Here is an 8,239-nt window from a genome sequence, read left to right on the forward strand (position 1 = left end):
TCCCTGGGAGGCGTTGCGCTTTTTAGCAGCCATTCTCGCCTTGCAGTCGTCCATTTTGGCTTGAAGTTCCTTCATTTGAGCAGTCAAACTAACCATCAAAGAGTCTTCAATCATGACTTCGAAAGAGATTTCTTTCAACTCATCCTCAACCTTGTTGATCTCCAGACGCAAAGACTCTTTTTCAGATACGGTGCGAAGATATTGAGTACTTTTGGCCTTTAGTTCAGCATTCTTGGCCATCAAAGAAAGGACCTCAGAGTGGATAACTTTCAACGTCGCTTTAAAATCGGCAGAAAGATTGAGCGACGGAAGTGTCAGTGCTTGCTCCAACTTCGCATTTAAATACTCAAGTTTATCTTTGTGTCTGGCAGCACTAGCCCTACCAATGTCCATATCCATGAAGGACACGTACTCAAATATCGACTGCTTGAGGAACTTCAAATCTTCCTCTGAAGAAGCAGCAAGACGATCAGATGGAGCAGGACGAGATGTCTTTACTTGCCCCTAGGAAACGAACAAGTCTTGGATAGAACGTACAATCTTGTCAGCATCCTGCAAAGAAAATTGCCAATATTGAAGATTCTCACTACAACGAACAAGATGGAAATAAAAGTGAAGCAAAGATTACCTCATCAACAATCGTGGAAGATGGCATATCCTCAGCCAAATCTGCCACCTGTGACTCCTCCATTCGTGAGGACTTCCCCTTGTCTGAGCGAGAAGATGTTGCCACAACGGACAGACTCATAGGAGTATCTGCAGAACTCAAAAGCAACAAATCAGAAACCAATAGCACAAGCAAAGGTAAAGCATCAAAAAATTGAATTACCTTCTGCTTCGATGTTTGGGGGGTTGACGCCCTAAGAAGAAGGTGGCTCATCCATGGGTTGTGATAAGGATTCTGGGACTGAAGATGTCTCTTTAAGCGTAGTCCCCTCATAAACCGGTTTGGATGAAGCGGCCTTAGCGGAAGATGAGGGAGCAGGAGCTGCCGATGCCAAAGCCTTTAAAGGAGAAGCTGAACTTTTCTGAGAAGTCCAAATAAATCATCAGCACACAGAAAAGTTTCAAGTATGGAAAAGTATGTTTGTGAGTAAACCAATTTAATTACCTTCCTCCTGATGATAAGAGGGGCATCATCATCATCCTCCTCCAGAATGGGAGATGCTGAGGCTGGCCGTTTGCGGCTTGGGGCACTCTTGGCTGTAGTAGGCTTGGCAGGGAGAGAAGAAGATAGACGAGCAGACTGCTTAGCACGACAAGGAGGAGAAGGACTCCGGATAGACAAAGGAGTGACTAAAACAGGAGGAGGGGAAGAAATGCTCGGCTGGTCCAGTGAATGAAAGGCACGATTGGCATCAGTCGCAAACAATTTGCGCTTCACTGATGGCCAGAGCTGTTCAAAAAGAGGATGGATGGCGTGACTAAAATTGAAGGGGGCTAATGAAAAATAGCTTGTTAAAAGAAGATTGCGAGCATTTATAGCCTCTGCCTCCGCCTTATTAATAATATGAAAGCGGTCAATCAAGTTCCTTGAATAGCAAGAAGGAACATGCCAAGTTTGGCCGAAACCAAGTTGGTGAGCAAAAAATTGGGGAGCATAAATTTCTACCCCTACCTTGGCATTGGTCCCAGTTAAAATATCATGAAATAACTCCCTCCCGGTTAAAAACTGGATCCAAATGAGCAGGGAGGTGCTCGCGCTGTCTATAGTGGAGGGGGGATGCACATAGTTTGGAGTCAAAAAAGGAGGAAAAGGAAAAAAGGAAGGGATTGAATCCAAAGAATAAAAGAATGAAGAAATGTCCCTTCTAGAAATATTTACAGGAGCCAAGGGCTCAATGGCTAGCCCATAGCAGCTAGCAGAGGAGCGAGAAACTGATGGAGCACCAAATAATGGAAAATAGGATCTCAACCACAGTTGAGTTAACCAAAGAGGTCCACTACCAGTGGGAGATGCATCATTCTTCAATTGAGTTTGAAGAGAAGTCATGCCTCTATAAAGGGCAGCCAAAAAGAAAGAACATAAATTTAAAGGCCTGTCACGCTCCAATTCGTGCGCTATGGGTAAATAACTCGGGGAGGGCTTTATGCTTGGCACACACAAAACATATTTACAAAGCCAAACTAGAAGAAAAGCCACTCGCTCAGTATGGGAAGGCTCAACGCTCGAATGATTGTGAAGGGTTTGCAAGCTTGAATAAGACTCGGTGTAGTTTTTACCAAACTTTGGGGCGCCACCAGAAACCAAGATACCAAGAAAAATGGTATCGCCCAAAGGTGGTAGGTTCACTAGGGCCCCAACATCCCTTAAAGTAATAGACATGGGGCTAAGAGGGAAAATAAAGATGTAATACTCGGAAGACCAAAAATTCAAAGCGATCGAAAAAAGTGTTGAATCAAAAGTAGGGGGTCGAATAGAGATTTCTAACAAATCAGAAATCCTAGCATTATCAAAAAGTGCCTTAGTAGGACTATGGCCCACAAGACGAGCATGCCACCTACGGAAAGCTACATCAGATTTAGGCCAAGTGCGAATACCTCTTTCGCGAAGTGGCCCCAGTGGCAGAGAGTCTAGAAATGGAGGCCCTTGAGTACAAGGAAACAGCTGGCCCACCGCCGCCTGTTCGACTGCCTCTGCATTGTTGAAGAAAGGATCTAGGTAGAACTCATTGAGTTTGACATTGGCGGGCGCGAGAAAACTCGGAGTTATGTATGGACGACTCGGAAGTTTCTGAAAGTCATCAAAATTAAAGGAGTCGCCAGCTTGAGATTGTGAAGTAGCCATTAGGGATGAAACGGAGTTTTTTCAGAGTTACGTAGCAGGGAAACAAAAGATGAACAGTAAATCGTGGGAGAGACGCGAAAAAGTGAGGCGTGATTTAATGGTACGGTGAAATGGCGTGTTTGGAGGTTATAAGGGTTTGCAAAACGTCGCACCTTTTCAAGCCATGGAAGAAAATAATGATTGAAATTCTTGGAAATTTCGAATGTTGTTGGAAACACAAAGTGAATATGGCAAAATTTAATAATTGGTATTAATTCTGCCATATTGGGGGGTAATTGTTGTCGCATAAAAATTCAGCCCAAATCGAACGACCCAAGGAATGAAGCCCAATTGGAGGGTCCCCAAATCAGATAGCCCAAAGAACGAAACCCAATCAAACAATTCAAGATGAAGATCCAAATAGGGAGGCCCAAGAACGCGGTAACGCCATCGTCCAAGTTTGCAAGTCGCCCAGAATCTGAGCGAATGGAGTGCCATGCAGTCGCCCAGAGCTGTTACTCTATTCTCACCCAAATCTTCAAGTCACCCAAGGTCTTAGCAAACATAAAGTGTTGTGGTTATCAAGAAGTGCAGTTATCAAAGCAGTTATTAAAGTAGCCCTATCACGTTCCACGATTCAAGGAATTCAATCGAAAACGGTTGAACGACAAAGAGTAATGGCAGCAGTTAAAAAAGGCAGTTTCATGACAAGTTGGCCATTACGAGGAAAGTGGGCAGTTGTAGAACGATCAAGCAGTCTTTAGGCGGTTGATCACAAAGAGATCATCCATGAAGTATAAAAGGGAGAAAAGACATAGAGCAAATGACCGAATCAAAAAACTCTCGAACAGAGAAAGTTTAATTTTAATTTCCTTAGCTTAGATTTAAACACTTCTTTCAGTAACTCGTGTACTTGCGCCCCTTGGAGGCATTCTGTTTTTAATTTCCAATTGTAAAGTCATCTCCAATAAAAGAACACCTCTTTTTGAGACTTTGTTTCAAGAGGTTTGTCCCTTACACAATCGTCTGATCCCTTTTAATTGTTAGCGACTAACCCGCGCAAAACATATTCTTTCTATTTGACATAGTTTTCTCTTGACTTTCTTATTTTAGTTTCTTTGTTTCTGTCCTTCTGTCTTTTTTCCATTTCTGAATTCTAGCGGTGGGGGCTATTGGGGAAAAAAAAGAACGTTTCAGACGTGCAAGCATCATTGCGAATGCATGTATTGATGCACACATGCATTTAAACATGATGGAGATTACAGTTGAACATCAATGTGTTTGTTTATTTCAGAGAATGGAATGTGGTTGTTTGCAATCCCAGTTTGGCAATTTTGTTTCGTTGAAGAGTGAAAGGAGGATATCTCCAAAAATGTTTCTTCTAAAATGCAATACACAGCAAGGTCCCAGTTTGCTTGATTCTTTGAAGGTTCCCTCCTTGCTTTACATTCATTAGTTTCTTGCAGCTCTAAGGTTAAATAATTGATCATAATTAACCAAAACAAGCAAATTAGTTTTTTCTTCGCATCTGAGTATTTGTTTTTGGGCTCTTATTACAAGTTTTTGAGATGCTATTGTTGTTTAGACTTGAGACGTTTTTGAAAAGTTGAAAGAGACAGCTTACACCAGCCATTAATGCATAAAGAAATTAATATTAATAGCACCCCACAATTGAAAAGATCTCTTCTAATCTTTTCAATTTTGAAGTATTTCAACTTTCAAATCCACTTCGAGTATACTTTCTTTCTTCTGCAATGGTTCATCATAATCATCATCATCATTATTATTATTATTATTATTATTATTATTCATCCAATATTTAGCCTCCTGACTGAAGTTGATTTATATGGCTAATTAAAATTTGAGATTTGTCTTATGGATGTAGCTCATATTCCCACTTACAGCACAATTGCAGTAGGCTGGCAATTCAACTGAAGTTTGGAAGTCCATCAAATCACTTGATTCAGTTCCGATATCCGGTTATCACATGCTATCATCCTCAAAATGCAGATTTTCCTCTCTGCTATTCTTAAAAAGAGAAGAAGCCATTTCCTATACCCATAGTATAGCTACGAGGTGCTGCCCGAGAGAGGCTGACAAAGAGTAAGGGCCAACAGAAAAGAGGTACCCCTCCTCCAAAACGAGGGTTGGTGGTTCAAAAGCTAATTCTTGTTGCGTACGGGGTATATAATGCAAGAGTAACATGTTGGAATAATTCCAAATATGAGCTTCACATTCGATTGTAAAATTTTACGGGTTAACTGCTATTCTTAAAAAGAGAAGAAGCCATTTCCTATACCCATAGTATAGCTACGAGGTGCTGCCCGAGAGAGGCTGACAAAGAGTAAGGGCCAACAGAAAAGAGGTACCCCTCCTCCAAAACGAGGGTTGGTGGTTCAAAAGCTAATTCTTGTTGCGTACGGGGTATATAATGCAAGAGTAACATGTTGGAATAATTCCAAATATGAGCTTCACATTCGATTGTAAAATTTTACGGGTTAAATGTATGGCTCACAATGATATAAGCCAAATATGTTAAGCGATCAATTTGGGCCGTTTTACACCTTACGGGCTTTATTTGATATAATGTGATAATTTCAAGTATATGAGTCGGAATTATGCGTAAACCCTAATTAGGGTTTAAGTCGATAATGAGACGACTAAATAAATTCCTATATAAAGGTTAGGTCCCCTCTCCTCTCCATATGTCTTATTAGTTTGCCTCATTGATAGCTAATACTTTGTGAGGAGTAAGGAAGGGAAGATCTTGATTGCTATTACAACTACCATTCATATCAATAATAGCTTCCGCATGTATGAATTAGTTTTATTAATTATTGTATTGTGATTCTCGATTCTTAACATGATTAAAATTTAAATTCAATAATTGGTATCAGAGCCTTCATGTTAAGGTAGAAATCCTTTCTCTGAAATTGAATTAATAATTTGAAGACCTCGACCTCTGTCTCTCCGCTAAAAACCACCTCCACTTTTGTTTTGTTTTTGGCTTCCCAATTTTCTCCAACTCCACCACATGCAAATAAGTATATTATGCATTCATTATGTAAACGTATGAAAATAAATCCAAAAATCGAACCCGTTCCCTCTCCTGCCCATGGTTGAAACTTGGTCTCCTATGCGACCTTCTTCCCGCCGCCCTACTGCAATCACCTTTTGTCAGCGACTGTGCATCGAACTCCCGTCCCCGTATTGTGCATTTTTCCTCCTACTCTTTACCAAAGATGGAGAGATTTGTGTATTGAATTTAAAAACCCCTGTTGAATACGATTCATAATTGCGGCCGCCAGTTTGACGAATTCGTTCATATGGATTCAATTTCCAATTGTGAATAAATTCCATTTGTTTAACTATTTGCGGCTACCACATGAAATTGGATAAGTGTTGAATCCAATTTTTTAATCGTGGAAGCCATGTGACAATGTTTATTGAAACCCAGTAGAGCAATTGCGAAATTGATTTTGATGGCCTGCAATGTTTTTTTTCTTTTTTTCGGGAGGAGGGGAGGCGTTTGAATTTGAGTGCCATTTTGTGGGTTTTTAATATGGGAGTTGAAACCCTTTGAAAAAAAAAAAAAAAAAAATAATAATTGGTTTCTGGAAACGGGCAGAGTCAATTGGAGACGGGGGTCTCTCTTGCAATTTATGAGTTTAGAGGCCCCTGTATGCAATTAAGAGAATAGGGTCACATTGTAATTTCTAAAATAAGGACCTCCATGCAATTTTAAATATTGAAGGACCTAACTTTAATTTTAAATCTAGAGCCAAATTGCAATTTTCAAAAGGGAGATATTGAATTTGGATTTTAAAAGGATTTTAAAATTATTTTTTAAATGAATTTGACCTACATTTTAATTTTCACCCGTTTAAAATTAAAAATTTACGACTTTTATATTTTTGTTGCTATTATTTGTCCATTTCAATTTCATTTTTTGTTGTCAATTTCTTCTCACAATCACATATAAATTCTTTGCCTATCATCGATTGATGATTATGATTTGTAACGTGATTATTGTTCTGTGATTGAATATTTCATAGACTTTGAGACGATTCTTATTTTTCCACTGAGAGAGAATTATTTTGAAATAAAAATGGGTAGTAGCTGCTAAAGTGGCACACTCATTATTATTTATTCAATTTTCTCTACCATAAAAATACATATATTTTTGCCCAACAATTTTTGATTTTTTGCATATAATATTTTGCCCAAAGGTGTTGGTATTTCGAAAATCAATGTAATTTTGTTAACTGACTACATGATGTATTTTAAAAGTACCTTATAACATATTGTATTGTCGACCCAAAGGTGACTTTATGATGTGCATCTAGGTCTTACCGTAATAAAATTCACATGTTTCGATTTAAATTACGGATTATCTAATTAATAGCCAATATTAATTAGTTGGATATTTTATCATCCATTTGATTGCATGCATTATGGTTGGATGATATTAAGAGTGATATTTTATGTTTCCACAGTTTATAATGCCTCATTTATTTCAAATCAATTGTTTGCTATTAAGACCTTGACTGGAAATAACTATGTGAGATGGAAACAAGACGTAGAAATAGCACTTGGGCTTTTGGGCTTGAATTTTGCAATGGAGAAAAAGCTTGAGAAACCCACAGATAAGAGTATCGTTGAATATGTAGTCGAGTATGAAAAGTGAGAAGGGGCCAACAAACTTTGTTTGAAAATCATTAAACGCTCTATATTCAATTCAACTATGGGTGCTATCCTAGACAATGAAAATGCCAAAAGTTTTATGGATACCATACGAAAGAAATTTATTAAGTCTGATAAAGTCGAAACTGGGGATCTAATGAATAAATTGATGAACATAAAATATGATAGTACAAGTGGTGTTAGGGAGTATGTCATGAAGATGATAAACATATCATCTAAGCTAGAGGCTCTTAAAGGTCCCTTCGTCTTAGTTTGTTTTGAGTCTTCTTTAATAGATGTGCCTTTGAATTCTTGGTGGTTACACTCGGGAGCTAGTGTTTATATTGTGAATTCCCTACAGGAGTTCACTCGCAAATGGAGGTCAAGTGAGAATGAAGTGAGCTTGAGCGTTGAAAATGGAGTTCAAGTGAAGGTTGAATCATAGGATAGTGAAGTACTCTTTGGAGTCCGATTTTACCATTGTTTTGGAAAATATAGTTTTTATACCGCAAATGAGACGGGATTTAATTTCTAAATCGAAACTTGATGCTTATTGTTTTACGTTGAACCTTGGTAATTGAAATGTTGAGTTATTTTATGGTTCTCGTTTGATTAGGAATGGCCTTTTATATGATGGTTGATATAAATTGTCTTCGACTTCTTTTGTATGTTACCAATGTATCAAAGAAAAAGGCTTTAATCCGTGAACCGTCCTCTATGTTGTGGTATAAATGATTAGGTCACATTTCGAGGGATAGAATGGAAATATTGGTAAAAACTGAGATACTT

The sequence above is a fragment of the Olea europaea genome, unplaced genomic scaffold (genome assembly GCF_002742605.1).
Source record: "Olea europaea var. sylvestris unplaced genomic scaffold, O_europaea_v1 scaffold3339, whole genome shotgun sequence".
Taxonomy (NCBI): domain Eukaryota; kingdom Viridiplantae; phylum Streptophyta; class Magnoliopsida; order Lamiales; family Oleaceae; genus Olea; species Olea europaea.